The sequence below is a fragment of the Elaeis guineensis genome, chromosome 3 (genome assembly GCF_000442705.2).
Source record: "Elaeis guineensis isolate ETL-2024a chromosome 3, EG11, whole genome shotgun sequence".
NCBI lineage: Eukaryota > Viridiplantae > Streptophyta > Magnoliopsida > Arecales > Arecaceae > Elaeis > Elaeis guineensis.
Window position 1 is genome coordinate 8,633,184 of NC_025995.2, and position 16,579 is coordinate 8,649,762.

Consider the following 16,579-nt stretch of genomic DNA (forward strand, 5'->3'; position numbering starts at 1 on the left):
TTGCTTAGAAAATCCCTCCACTTGGGAAGCATACATAGGAGAGTTACTAGTTGATCCTTCTATCATGGTCAACAGTAAGAGGCAAACTTGGCTTAAAAAGGTATAAAAAGTCAAAGACCAGCATTTCTAAGTCACCATGGAGAAAATTGGCCCAAAGAATAACTCCTATGGATATCTGCAATAGTGCTGCAGGAGTGAGTTTACAACAAGATTGATATTTGATAATGATACTTTTTGTTTAAACTTCAGTTCTATACAACCCATTTTTTCTTTCTTCGAAAACAGTTGGCTTCATGCCTTCTTTCGTACAAATCGAATGCAGACTTGATTCCCTGCTTTTGTTTTCAGGATTTCTTTCATTCAATTAAGTAGGAACTAGAGAGAGTAGATCTCCTCCTGCCTATCATGATCCTGGACCAAAGATTCAACATGCTGTTCCCTCTGATCCCCTAACTTCTGGAAAGAGATTGGCATGAAATTTATTAGCTTACTCAAGCCCTTCATTCGACCCAAAAACTGTTGCAATTTAGGGATGACTCGATTTGCCCCACCTGACCGAAGAAGCCTTTCAAGGCCTAGCAACTAATGATTCCGAACATGGGAAGGATCAGAAATTAAGATTCATATTTCATGCATCCCTTCGGTCAAGATTTGTTGTCAAACAATCATTTTTCCATCATCCTTGTCATAAGCATAGGTAGAAATTAAAAGTCACATAAGCATGGATGGTCTCCTTAACCATTTAATAAAACCAGGCTTAAGATCATGGATTAGTCTCGGTCACTGAAATCACATCAACTGGTGCATCGGTAACATGTTTGAAAATGTAATCCTGAAGCATATTTGTCCCTTGCAAGGAAGAGCACCTCCATGCTTATTTTCTGTGTGCAATCACAACAACAACAACAACAACAAACTGCATGCATGCATGCACTTGTACACTAACATACACAAAGATGGCCTGTAAATTGTGCAAGACACGCAAGTTTACGGGACGAGCAAGCCAGCCAGCCAAACGTCAAATAGGAGAGGTAGCAAGAGAGTAGGGAGGTCAAAATGTGCCAATTAAATATTGTTGATGCCTTTCCAAGGCACTGGGGGGAGGAAATTGGAGGGGGTTTTATATATCCATCAGAAAGTATTACTTGGGAACCTAGGGAACCTACTGCTGCATACCATCAAGAACCAGCTCAGAGGACTATTGTGAACTTGAAGCCATTCGAGAGATATCGATGGTCTGAAGAAAAGTGGATAGAATTTAAGAACACTTGAGAAATTTCAGTAAGGTGGGATCATTCGCATCCTGAGCGAGGATGATGAATTAGGAGATTGGCTAGAACATTTTCCTTTTGAATTTTTTATGAACTAAGATGAAAGAAAACCGATCTAAATCCAAGTGATTGCTGGATTAAAGCCCAGTCACTAGTGTTCAACATCCAGTACCTTTACCAAACTGGTTGGTAGCCCCAGTAGCAGATAGGACAACTACTTTCTTGAGATTCTTGACCATTTAGAGATGTAATGAAGGTGGTCAGATAATTTTTTTTGTTTCGTTTACCTCATGGAATAAGCAGAAGAAAAAGAGACGATACAAATAAATAAAAAAGACAATCAGTACTTTTCAAAAAAAAAAAAAAAGACGGTCAGCAGGTGATCATAAGATAAAGATGGTGAAGATGCCCCAAGCATAAAACATCCATCTGCATGCAGTGGTATCAGTGTGGGTTTTAGCGACTGAAAGGCATTGCAATGGCAGCCAATACTGCCATGGCTACTATTCTCATCAACTTTTACATATGAAACCAAACTTGCAGGTCTGGTTTTGGTCTACAAGGTTATACCAGCATTTATAGAAGGAATAGAACAGAGGGCAGTGGAACCACAGCCATGAGATAGAATCTCAGAATCAGTAGCTAACCTGCCACTGGATTTCTAGGATATCTGCAATGAAATCTGTGTTTGAGTACAATATCAAGTACAGAAAGGAAGATAGGAGGAGGATGGATCATCAAATAAAAGGGACCTTCCCTGTAAGCCATGCACATATAGAACAATTACGTTTACAGTTTTTTTACTGACGAATCTTGACAGGTTTAATGACATGAGGGACCCATTCTGCAGAAAGAGGACATCAACGAGAGCTTATCATAACTCCAGATGGAGGCTACGATTGCAAAATCCTATATAAATATTTTGCCACCCATAGACGATAGCTTTCCCAATTCAGCAGCAATCTAGCACATGCGAACCAAGGGCATGATCCCAGTAAAGGCCACTTTTAAACAACTTGCATTTGGAAAGCTCAAAAGCAATCCAAAGTTGCGTAAGCTAGATGATTGCAGGATGAGGCTTTCTTTCTTATTTTGTTTATTTTTTTTAAGTAGAAAGGATTAGGTTTGTTTTTGAGCGAATATTGAGCTAAAATAGTAGATAGGATTGAGAAGATCATGACCCATATTGGAGGGGCAGCAGAGCAAGTTAGCAGAGAAATGAAGATATTGATGACATCAAGATACAAGGAGATGGCAGAATAAATGTATTGATCATAGGTGTGGTGTTAGATTAGATTATTGGCATCGTAAATAATGGAAGCAAAGAAGACGACAGATACCACCCACCCATAGATTGCCATTGCAATCTTTGTTACTGGAAAGCAAAGCTACATGCCACCAGCAATAACATAGGTTAGGTTCAAGAGAGGAGCTTACATGTGTGAATGGAGAGGAAAAAAGTGCTGAACAATCTACTTATCTGGATGACAAGAAACATCAGCCGAACCAGAAGGCAGGAAAAGAGGAAAGGAAAAAGAAAAGGCGAAATCATGATCTCTGTGGACTGCCCAGAATGTGTAGATTTGTAAAAGCAACAAGGATCGTGGCTGTCCGAATCATAGCTTGTAGGAGAGCTCTGCCTGTAAACAATCGAAGCCAAGTGAAACACTAAAACTCTTCCACCAGTTCATCGATTCTTTGAACTTGATTGATCTAAGACTCAGCCAAAGGAGGTTTACATGGTCAAATCATAGAGAAATCCCATCCTTGGCAAAGCTAGACCGATGCTTGGCATCACTGCATGGAATGGGTTCAAAAATTTCCAAATACTATACTTTATCCTATGGCCAATGTAACATCTGATCATTGCACAAAACTGCTTGAATGTGTCAATAGGATCGACTGCAAGAAACCTTTCAGGTTTGAGAGTGTTTGATTCTCCATCAATGTGTTTGACAAACTTGCTCAAGCTTGGTGGACCTCAGCCCTAGGAGCAATGGATACAACAGCAAACTTAGTTGTGAAGATTAGGTTCCTCCGAAGCAAACTAAAGGATTGGAATAGAACCAGCAATGGCAATATTGTGGCTACAAAGGAACAGATCAAGAATAGAAGTACTTGGCTTAACCTACAGGAAGAAGAGAGAATTCTAAATCCAAATGAGAAAGAGGAAAGATTATAGCTAAAGGCTCAACTTGAGTAGATCCTAGACTAGGAGGAGGTGCTATAGAGACAGTGATCAAGGATCCAATAGCTAAAAAATGGCGACCGTAACACTAGATTTTTTTCACATTTGCACAAGCTTTAAAGGAGGAAGAATCACATTATTCAGAGCATCAAGGTTTAATAATTGCAAATAGAGAAGAAATAAAAGAAGCTCTTTTCAGATAATATGTAGGTTTGTTCAAAGCCAACAATCAAACTAGTATCAAGGCAGAGTGGTAGACCCTACTACTTGAAGAATAATTTGATCTCTTAGATCTAGAAAGGCCTTTTGGTGAGGATGTAATAAAAAAATGCAGACTTTAGTCTATCAAGAGAAAAATCACCAGGTACATACGGATTTCCAGCAAGTTTTTATCAGAGATTTTGGAAAATGATCAAAGAGGATGTCTGTTGATTCTTCAATTTTGCAAATCTCAACACAACAAATATAGATAGATTGAACTACTACTTTATAAGCCTCATCCCAAAAGACAAGACCATATGAGTGCTCGGGATTATAGACTTATCAGCCTCATCAATGGAGTTCTAAAATTTTTTCTAAGATCCTTTCTCTTTGATTTGCAGAAGTTATTGACTCTCTGGTAATGCACTCTCAATCTGCATTCATAAAAGGAAGACAGATTAATGATAGCTTCCTCATAGCCTCGAAAATAATCTCTCAATATCACAAGCAAAAACATAAGAGATTGGTGTATTAAATAGATTTTGAAAAAGCCTTTGATGATGTTGATTGGGCCTTCCTCCTTGAGCTCCTACAAGCAAGGGGATTTGGGATGAATTGGTGTAGATGGGTATCAGCCTTGCCAAGTTCCAATAATATAGTACTCTTAGTTAATGGAGAACTAACAAAATGGTTCACTCCTAAAAAGTGTTTAAAGCAAGGGGATCCTTTATCCCCCTTACTCTTTATCCTAGTCAGAGATATTCTCGAATGTATGTTTCAAGTTGCTGCTTCAAACAACGTAATCTCAGGCATCAGAATATTGAACGGCTTTGACAATATCCTCAGTATTCAATTTGTTGACGACACCCTTATCCTGTGTAACACAAAGAAAGAATCTATTGCAAACCTCAAGTTCATTTTTTATACACATTTGAAATGCTTACAAGGTTAAACATCAACTTTGAAAAGAGCTCACTCATAGAAATCGGGATGGGAGAAAAAAGACATCAAATGGTATGCAGAATTGATGGGTTATGTTGAATCATCTCTTCCCTTCACCTACTTAGGTTACCCCATTCACCACAGTAAATCTCAAACCGCTGCATGGAAATTTAGAAGATAGACAAAAGATTAGCAGCATGGAAAGGCATGATCTTAACTTTGGCAGAAGAGAGTAGTTCTTATCAATGCTGTCCTAAGTTCTATCCCAATATATTGGATAGCCTCAATGCAATTGCCAGTTGAAGTTATTAAAAGAATAGAATTTTTTTTTTTTAGGTCTAGTGGGATCTCTTTCAATGGAAACAAATACCTCATTAGCTGGGACAAAGCATGCCATTCTAAAGTATTAGGTGGACTTGGAATATTAAATCTCAGACTACTAAACAACTATCTCTCACTAAATGGTGGTGGAGATACTACAATGAGCAAGATAGATCTTGGAGGAGGATCATAAAAGAACATCTGCTTCAAAAACCAGCCTCCAAGCCATCCTTCAAGTAGTAAACTCAGGTTTGCATCACCCTCTTAGATGGGACCACTTAAAAACCATCAATGGCTTTTTAGTAGTGTGACCTTCAAAGTAGGCAATGATGAAGATATTGCATTTTGGCACGATTTGTGGGCTTCATCAGAGCCATTAAAAACTCTAATTCCCCATTCTCTTCAACTTTGCTAACTCACTGGAACTCTCACTAGTTGAATTCACGAAAAAAATCAATCAAGTTGACCAAATTTTCAATCTTCTAAGCGCAAGGGGAAGAGAGGAGCTCCAGAGCCTCAAGATCCTTCTAACCTCTTTAAACCACTCCAATGGCAAAGATAAAATTTCTTGGAGATGGTGCTCAACTAGTAAATTCTCTATCAAAAACTACTATAATTTTCTTTGCCATGGAGAAATTATTTGTCAAATAGCCAAGATTATTTGGAAACTATCACTACCAGAAAAAATAAAGCTCTTCAATTCATTAGCTTACCATAACAAAATCTTTACAGTAGAAGTCCTCAGAAAGAAGAAATGGCAGGCCCTTCAAGGTGTATTATGTGTGGTGAAGTGAAAGAAATTACAAATCAACTATTTACCACCCGTTATTTTGCTCAATTTGTTGGGCTCCACTTCCATTAGAAGTTAAAATACCACGATCACCTGAAACAAATGAAGATCTTTGCACAAACTGGAGAAGGTTAATTAAAGACAAAAGACAAAGAGTGGCTTTGGATTGCCTAGTGGCAACTATTTGTTGGTGCATTATCATAGGACTTTCAGGAGGGAGGTGATAACAATATAAGCGATTGTCCAACAAGCTACTTTTCTTCTTAGAAGTTGGATTAGTGCCTACTCTGGCAATTTTAGGAGTGCAATAGAAGGCCTACTCAAAGAAATGGAGAATAGATAACATGTGTGGTCAAAGCTTATTTGACCCTTTAGAAGATCACAATCTTGATTTTTAAGCTAGATAATCTCACAATCTCATTAGAAAGTCATGTAGCTTCCTTCATGGCCCCGGCATGAATAGTGGCAACAAGGCCTCATCATTGACGGGCAAGCATAGAATTAGGCCATCCTTGTAAATATTTTATTTTTCAATAAAATAGGATAGGCCAACCTCCCTTTCCATCAAAAAAAAAAAGTGAAACACTAAAACTTTCTATCAAGCCTTAAAGATTCTTAGTTCCAAATTTTTCAGACTTAGCAACGAAACTAGTTGTTAGTAGACCCCTTGATAAGTGGGTACTTAGAGTTGCAGCAAAATTTGATAGCTTAAGCATATCACATTGAGATGAAGAAACCAACAAAAGTAGATAGAGATAATTTAGAAAGACAATTTTAGGCATCTTTTATTAATTTCCTTTTGTTACCCCACATTTGACGGATACTAGAAGAGCCTACTAAATAATGCTATAGAAAACTATAAGGTTTCAAAAATCCAAATTTTTATCAAGTTCCGTTGGGGCTTCACTTTGAGAGTCCTAGCATCTATTTGGGGTGGCATTCTTAAGATGTTCTTATTCATTAATTTAACCTTTCTAAATAAATGTGTAAGAATATGTCAAAAACATGCAGCCATAGTTAACCTTTTATAAAAGAATGGACAAATAGGACCAGATGATATATGACACTTTGAATTATTATCGATCTAGTTGGTGGCAATTCTACCATAGTCTGAACAGTGTGATTTTAACCTATTCTCTTAAGTGGACCACATGGGAAGGAACATAAACATGAATCCATACTCATAGATGATTCAAAATACTTTGCTATATTTTGCTAGACTCAATCGCAAGAGAGAGCTGATCGAAGCATACATAGATAATGTTTCAAATTATACCAACCTTCACAAGGATCAAATATAGAGCCTCCGAAGTCCTAATACAATCTCAAAGCACTTCGAAGTATCTCTTTTATCTATCTGAACATATCTTGTAGTAGCTATTGCATAATTCAATGGTGCATGTTGTGGGAAAAAGGTGAATCATTCTTAACCTTTTGCATGAAAGAATGATTGATGTTTTTTTGTACAACATTAAACATTAGATCATTTCTTGCACAGATCTTAAAGCACTCTGAAGTATTTCTTTTATTTGCCTACACAAATCTCATAGCTGCATATAGCAGGAAAAAAAAAGGTGAATCATTCTTTAGTGCAAAAGATACAACTCAAAACCTCTACTCCGTCCCTTCTCTTTTGAACCTTCTTTCCCTCCCCCTCCACAATAAAACCCTAACCATAACTCTACGTCTCCACTAACAAAGAAAAAAAAAACCCTATGTTTGGTTCTCTTGGTGTTTGGGCATATTTAGAGAGTTTGGTGGCCACCGGAGAAGAGAGGTATGGAAGTGGTCAGCATACGTGAAGGGGGGACAAGGAGTCTGGCACTTGGCTGTTATATCCAATGTTGGAATATAAACCCAATTTAATGGATTCTTTTTTATTTATTTTATTTGAGAGTATTTATGTAATTTTTTGATTTTATAGTGTACCTAAGAATCTTTTAGTTGGTTTCCACTTTATGTAAAGAATGAAAAAAAAAATCAACCTACGAGTTGTAATAGGCGAGGGTGTCTTTTGATTTTCTTTTAAAAAGAAGAAGAGTATGCTAAAAGGTTGGTAGGAGAAACCCCAAGTGCAGATTTTTTTAAAATTTTTTTTATGAAGAGGAAGATTACAATGAGAGAGCTATTTTCTAGTTGCTGATTTTTCTATATATTTGTAAGCTATACTTTTAGATTTCTCATGGTTGAAATGAAGATTTTTTCAAAGTGGACTTGAAACATCTTGTTTCCCATTGTTTGGCTTCATCTTCTATTATTTATGTGATGCCATTTGCATAATATTAGCATCTATTTAGCTCCAACAAACTTGGTATCAGAGCTTAGTTTGGTGATTTAGCAATTGCATTATTGTTTGCTTGCAACTAGGGTTTGAAATTTGGAGATTTTTGAAGAGCATTGTGTCTGAACTTGAAATTAGTATAATCTTTAACTAAAATGGAGGGTAATATGCTTTCTATTCGATTTTCTAAATCAACAAAGGGGAACTATGATCATTGGAGCCCCCAAATCAAGATTTTATTGGAATCTCAAGATTTTTGGGAGATGGTTGAAAATAGGTTTAAAGAACCTAGCTCACCACAAGAAGAAGAGAGGGTTACTGAAGGTCAAAGAAATATTCTTAAAGAGTCAAGGATGAGAGATAAAAAAGCTTTATCTATCCTCTACCAAGTCCTTAATGAAGCTAATTTTGAGAAAATTTCTAATGCTAAAACTTCAAAGGAGTTATCAAAAATTCTTAAGAATGCCCATTGGAGTATTGACAAAGTTGTGAAGGTGAGTTTTCAAATTTTGAGAAGAGAATTTGAATACTTGAGCATGAATGAGTTGGAGTCCATTAATTTCCAATTATTTTTTTAAGAGTATTTCAATTGTAAATGAACTGAAAAGAAATGGTGAGGGGATTGATGATGTTAGGATGATGGAGAAAATTTTACATTCTTTGACTCCAAAATTTGAGCATATGGTGATAGTTGTTGAAGAAACCAAAGACTTGAGTACTAAGATAATTGATCATTTATGGAAAAATTATAAGTTTATGCGCATAGATTGAGTAAGAAATCTTCTAGCTCTTTGGAACAAGCTCTCTAATCCAAGCTTTCTTTGTAAGATGTCAAGGAAGAATGTTACATTGCTAGCACTCAAAGAAGCTGAAGTAGAAGCTATGAGAACTAGGAAAAAAGTTATAAAGGCCGTGGAAGAGGTTATACCAATCAAGGAATAGGCTTTAACAGCCAAAGAAGAGGATTCGATTATAGAGAAAGAGGTGGAAAGTATGGTGGAAGAGACCAATTCCCATTCCCTTTAAGAGTAAGGTCAATAGGCAATTTCAATTGACAAGAGAATGTGCAATACTTCGATTATCATAAGTATGAGCACTATGAGCACTATAGCAATGAATGCTGGGCAAAGCATGGCAATGAAGTTAGAGAGCAAGCTCATATCATTGAGAAAGAGAGTAATGATGGATTGACTTTCATTTTGTTGTTGGCTTATAGTGGGAATGAGGAGAGTAAAAAAATGTATGGTTTCTTGATATCGATGCAAGCAACCACATGATGAGAAAGAAGGAATTATTTGTTGATTTGAATGAAAGTGTGCAAGGCTATGTTAATTTTAGTGATAATTCTAAAATTTCAGTACAAGACAAAGGTAATATTTTTATCAAGCTCAAAAATGGCAATGATGATTTCATTTCTGATCTTTATTATATTCCAAATTGATATAAAAATTTTTTGAGCTTGGGTCAATTTTTGGAGAAAAATTAGTGTTAATATGAAAATCGCTCTCTTACTTTATGGGATAGTCATTAATTTGATTACTCATGTAAAAATTTCACATGATAGAATGTTTCTTTTGCTTATTCAACATGATGTACTCAAAATGTGCTCCATCATTCATGATAATTCTTGGTTATAATATTTGAGATTTGGACACTTTAACCTTGGAGGCTTGAAGCTCTATTAGCTACAAAGAATATGCTGAAGGGATTGTCAATTATTTTTATCATCCCTATCAAGTGTGTGAAGGATACATTCTTGACAAGTATTAAAAATCAAGATTCACTAAAGAAATAAGGTAGAGAGCAACAAAATCATTGAATTTTGTGCACATTGATATTTGTGGCCCTTTGAAGCTTATATCAAATGGTAAGAATCAGTACTTCTTTACTTTCATCAATGACTTTAGATGGAAGACTTGGGTGTATTTTTTAAAGAGAAAATGTGATGTATTTGATGTTTTGAAGGAGTTTAAAGCTTTTATAGAGTAGCAAAGTGGTTACTAATTAAAGTTCTAAAGTCTGATAGAGGTGAAGAGTATATTTTTGATCTCTTTGAAGATTATTGTAAGAAGCATAGAATTATGCATCAGGTGGCTTCATTGTACAAATCTCAACTTAATGGTGTTATCAAAAGGAAGAACCAGACAATCTTGAATATAGCAATGAGTATGTTAAAAGAAAAAAAGATGTTTAGAGAATTTTGAGTTGAAGCGATTGCATGTGCGATCTACTTATTGGATAGATGTCCTACAAAAAGTGTTTACTTGAAGACATCGAAAGAAACTTGGAACTCCTACAAACCAAATGTCTTTCATTTTAGAGTTTTTGGATGCATTGCTTATGCTAAAATTTTGGAGGCAAGAAGAATAAAGCTTGATGATAATAATGAAAAATATATTTTTTTTTGCTATGGTGGACAAGCAATGGGCTATAAGTTGTACAATCTAATTACCAATAATGTGTTCATGAGTAGAGATGTATTTTGAAAAATAAGGCATGTGGGATTGGAATCAAAATGAGACTACTCTAGTTGAGTTATAACTTAAATAAAAGAAAGTACCAAGACAAGTTGAAAATGGACTACGGTCACCTCCTCAAGGGTCTCCTTCCTCATCATCTTCATCCCCATCATCAGGAGAAAGGTCTAGTGAAAGGTTACTTAAAAAAAGAAACTTGATAGAAGTCTATGAAGCTGCAGAGAATCAAAAGATGACAACCTAAATTTGTATTATTTTTTCATGCATTGTGATTGGATATGCTTTGAAGAGGCTATTCAAGAAGACAATTGGAAGAAAGCAATGGATGAAGAGATCAAGACAATAAAGAAGAATGATACTTGGACTTTGACATGCTTACCACAAGGCAAAAAGGTAATGGTGTAAACTAAGTATACAAGATAAAAAAAGATGCAAAGAGAGAAGTTCAGAGATATAAAGCAAGGTTGGTAGCAAAGGATCATAAGCAACAACCCAGAGTTGATTTTGGTGAATTATTTGCTCCCATTGCCTCGTTAGAGATAATTAAATTGGTTCTTTCTTTGGTAGCTCAATACAAGTGGAAGATCTATCAACTTGATGTGAAATCAACTTTCTTGAAGAAGAGAATTATGTGGAACAACCTTTGGGGTATACTAAAGTAGGTCATAAAGGCAAAGTATATAAGTTGAAGAAAGCTCTTTATGGATTGAAGCAAGAAACGAGAACATAGAATGCAAGGATCGATAAGTATTTTCATGATAATGACTTTGAGAAATATCCTTATGAGCATGTTTTGCATATGAAGATAGTACTAATAGAGATGTATTTATTGTATGTCTTTATATTATTGACTTGATTTTCACCGATAACAATCCAACTTTGTTTCATGAATTCAAGAAGAGTATGATCTAAGAATTTGAAATGATAGATATTGGCTTGATAGTTCACTTTTTTGGTATTGAAGTAGTGCAAATGAAAGATAAGATTTTCATTTCTCAAAATGGCTATGTGAAGAAGATTCTCAAGAGGTTTGGGATAGAGTCTTGCAATCCAATTAACACTCCCCTTGAAAGTGGCTTGGAGTTGAGAAAGAGTATTGAAAGTGGCAATGTTGATCCTAATTACTTTAAAAGCTTGGTTGGAAGCCTCCATTATCTCACTTACACATGATAAGATATTCTTTATGGTATTGGATTGATTGGTAGATGTATAGAAGTACTGGATCATTTACATCTCAATGCCGTCAAAAGGATCCTATGCTATATTAAAAAGACACTCAATGATGGCTTATTCTACTCTCATTCATATAATTTTAGATTTGTAGGTTATTTCGATAGCAATTGGGGTAAAGATTTGGATGAAAGAAAGAGTACCTCTGGTTATATTTTTTTTTTGAAAAACAATGCATTCACTTAGTCCTCCAAGAAGCAACTAATTATAACTTTGTCAACTTGTGAGGTGGAGCATATGGCGGCAAATTTTATTATTTGTCATGCTATTTGGTTAAGAAATTTGTTAAACTATTTGAATTTTTCTCAAAAAAGTACTATGGAAATTTATGTTGATAATTGATCTGTAACTACTTTGGATAAAAATCAGGTGTTTCATGAGAGAAGTAAGCATATTAATACTCATTATCATTTCATCCGAAAGCATGTGAAGAAGAAAAGAGTGGAATTCGCTAATTGGAAGTCTTAAGATGGTGGAGGATATCTTCACCAAGCCATTGAAGCATTATGTATTTAGAAGAATGAAGAGTATGTCGGGTATGAAGACTTTTGGAAGTTATGTTTAAGGGAGATGTTGGAATGCAAACCCAATATAGTGGATTTTTTTTTATTTATTTTGTTTGATAGTATTTATATAATTTTCTAGTTTTATAGTATATTTAAGAGTCTTTTAGTTGGTTCCCACTTTATGTAAAGAATGAGAGAAAAAATAGCCTATGAGTTGTAAAAAGAGAGGGCGTCTTTTGGTTTTCTTTTGAAAAGAAGAAGAGTATGATCAAAGCTTGGTAGGAGAAGCCCCAAATGCAGAATTTTTTTTTTCAATTTACAAAGGAGGAAGATTATAATAAAGAAAAGTCATTTTCTAGTTGATGATTTCTCTTCATATTTGTAATTTATATTTTCATATTTCTCATGGTTGAAATGAGGATTTTTTTGAAGTGGATTTGAGCCCATCTTATTTCTCATTATTTGGCTTCATTTTCTATTGTTTATGTGATGTTATTTGCGTAATATTAGCATCTATTTAGCTCCAACACCTAATGATGTTGGAGAGTCCTGAGCTACAATGGGTGTCCATTTAGAAGATCTATCCTTACTGACCATCCAAATGCTGTTCGTCATTGTCGTCGCCACCACCGTCATCTTTGTCCATCCTGTCTCCCACTTCTTTATCTCCTTTGGCATGAGCCTCAACATCTTCTTTGTATCTCTTTTTCCCATTCTTCTTCTTGTACTCATAACTATTTTAACAAAAGCCAGGTGGTTGCTGTTACAGCCTCCATCATCAAACAAAAATATCTTGAATATTATATATTTAGGCTTCAAATTTAACGAGTTCAAGGTGAGCTTTTAGGATTGTATTTTAAATTTCTCTTCTTTTATTTTTTTTAAAAAAATTCTCATATTTTCTTTAAAAAAAAAACAATTCTGTGTTGTTTTTGTAAATTTTAGCTTGTTTTCTTGTAAATTGATGATATTTTATGATTTTTTGCATAATCAACATGGTATTCTTAATCTCTCGACATCAAAAGAAATTTTTAGAGCCTAGAATTTCTTCTACTTCCCAAAGTTTTCTCTTTATTCAATTTTTTTTTTCTTTCCAAATCTTTTAGTTTCTTGTGTTTTGGCTTCTTTTCTTATAAAATTTTAGGTTTCTTTGAGTATCTAAATGTCTAATCAGTATTTTTTTTTAACTTTTTTTTTAGTGTTGTTTTCTCTACATTATTGTTATTAGAAGCACTCAGTGAATTATCTACTTAGAGTTTTTATAGTATCCCTCAAAGTTTACAAGTGGTAAGATTAAGTCCTTATCATGGAGCATAGAAAGAAAGAAATGTAAAAATTACTTGCTGCAAAGTAGACACTGACATGCATCTTTTTTCATATATGAGTTTTAACCATTGCTTGGTCAATTCACACTATTGTACTTCACCAAATATTTCTGTCATGAATGGGAAAGGCACAATTGTCAATCAAACATATGATTGAAATTCAATAACCACAAATATATCTTAACTATTAAAATAACTAATGATTATTTTTTTATACACTAATTATTAATCATGGTGAAAATAGCTTAATATTGCAATTCTGTTGAATAACTCAAACTTCACGATATGGTTGTAACTATAACAAGGAAATCAACTTTTGTTTTAGTGTACAGATGATAATTGATGGTGGAGGAGGATATATTTTTGACTGTGACCATGCTAGTTTCTACCCAATGTAGGATCCTATATATGCAAGTCTCCAAGATTTTATGTCTTCATTTGTTCCTTACTATAATTCTCAATATAGTGGTTTTGGTGGAGAATACCCTAATGGATGTTATGATGGAATTGGTTATAGCTCTTTACATGCTAACTTAAAGAGCCTTTAATTAGAACAATTAGAAATTGGTGCTTGCATGGCATAATTTGATACCTCACAGCAAAACTAGTTTGTATCTTGACTACCTGATGGTGGCTTTATTAGTTACATGAATTTTCTTGATCTCAGACACAATGCAACTATATTAATAATACCAATAATGAAAATTAGAAGCAGAATTTGTATGATATAATTCACAAAATATTGATGACACCACTTCAATCAGATGGTGATGATAAAATACCTAAATTAGATAGTGATGATGCAATACCTCAACATGATAAAGATGGCAATTGAAATGGGAAGTAGAATTTATCTAATATACAATCACAAAATATCGAGCATACAACACCTCAGCCAGAGAGTGATGATAAAATAATAACTGAACTAGATAATAATGATACAACACCTCAATATGATGAAGATGGCCACTGACCTGCATAGAAATATTCTTATTGGTAAGATCATTAGTAATTTTATTTTTTCACTTTCCAATTATTTGTAATCATTCATCCATGAATAAACTTTTATCTTTACTATTTTATCTAATAATAATAGCAATGGGAATTGAAAGCAGCAGTAGAATTTGTCTAATATATAATCATATAATATTGATGATATAACACCTCAATCAGATGGTGATATAAGATGTCTAAAGTAGATAATGATGATACCATACCTCAATATGATGAAGTTGGTAGCTTGGCTACACAAAAATATTCTAAGATCATAAGCAATATTTTGTTTTTGCTTTTGAATGCAGTTATTCATCTGTGAATAAAATTCTATCTTTATTGTTGATAGAATATTCTGCTTGATAAATGCACTTTCTTTTAGTGTGTATACATATGTACGAGCAACCAGCCAAGAGTAGCACTCCCCAGTAACACATGCCCTTCCTTTGTCCGAGCTCGAGCTATGAGTTGATGACCTCCTTTCTTCAGGGTGAGTGGCCAAAGTCTAGGAGTGAATAACAGAACTAGAAGCATGCTTTGGGAGAGTAGAGAAGAAGAGGGGAAATATGATGGAGGATCACCTGGGAGTATGTGGCCATGGTCGCATCTTTGAAGCATACTTTGGAGCAATCTTGTGAACCCTCCCTTGGCTCCTTGCAGATGTTGGTGATGCTGCCTCGTGCATTGTCCATTATTGGCAGTGGAGGAACCGAGGGAGAAAATCAGTAATGGTGCAATTAATTTACAGTTAAAATAAAAGAAGGCAAAAGCAAGCCCTTAAAAATAGAAGAGAACTAAAGTTTAGATTAAAATTCTGATCGTTGTTTAATCTAAACTTCTATTGTTTAATCTAAACTTTAGTTCTCTCTAGAATATAACCCTCTTTTATCTCTATTTTTAAGGGCTTGTTTTTGGCTTCTTTCATTTTGGCTGTAAATTTAAAGCTCCATCATCGATTTCATTCCTCGATCTCTCTACCACCAGTGGAGGGTCGATGCATGAGGTGGCGTCACCCGCATTTGTCAAGAAACCAATGGAGGGTTCACAGGATTGCTCCAGAGTCTGCAAAGATATGACCATGACCACATACTCCCTAGCGATCCTCTGTCACATTTTTCTGTCCTCCTGCTCTCCCTAGGCATGTTCCAATTCTGTTATCCGATCCCAGGCTCCCAACTCAGCCAAAAGAAAGGAGGTCATTGACTCATGGCTCTGCTTATATATATATGTATACATATGTATATGTATACATATGCACACACTAAAAGAAATGCATTTGTCAAGCAGAATATTCTATTAACAACAAAGATAGAAGTTTATTCATATGTGAATAATTATCAATTTGAAAGCAAAAAAAAGATATTACTTATCATCTTACTTAGAATATTTTTATGCAGCCAAGTTGCCAACTTCATCATATTTAGGTGTGGTATCATCATTATCTACTTTAGGCATCTTATCATCACCATCTGATTGAGTTGTTGTATTATCAACATTATGTGCTTATATATTAGACAATCTGCTTATGCTTTCAATTCCCATTGTTATTATTATCATATAAAATAGTAAAGATAAAAGTTTATTCATCAATGAATAATTACAAATAACTAGAAGATGAAAAAATAAGATTACTAATGATCTTACCAATTAGATTGTTTCTATGCAGGTAAGTCGCCATTTCATTATGTTGAGGCATTGTATCATCATTATCTGGGTTAGGTATTATTTTATCATCACTATCTGATTGAGGTGTTGTATGCTCGATATTTTGTGATTGCCTATTAGACAAATTCTACTCATTTCCATTGCTACTATTATTGCACAAAATAACAATGATAAAAATTTATTCATGGATAAATAATTATCAACATCTAGAAGAATAAGATTACTAATGACCAAACTAATAAAAATATAGTTATTCAGCCAAATTGCCATCTTTATGATGTTGAGGTGTTATATCATCACTATCTAATTTAGGTGTTTTATCATCACAATGCAATTGAGGTGATGTATCATTCACATTTTGTGATTCATATCATACAAATTTTGCTTTC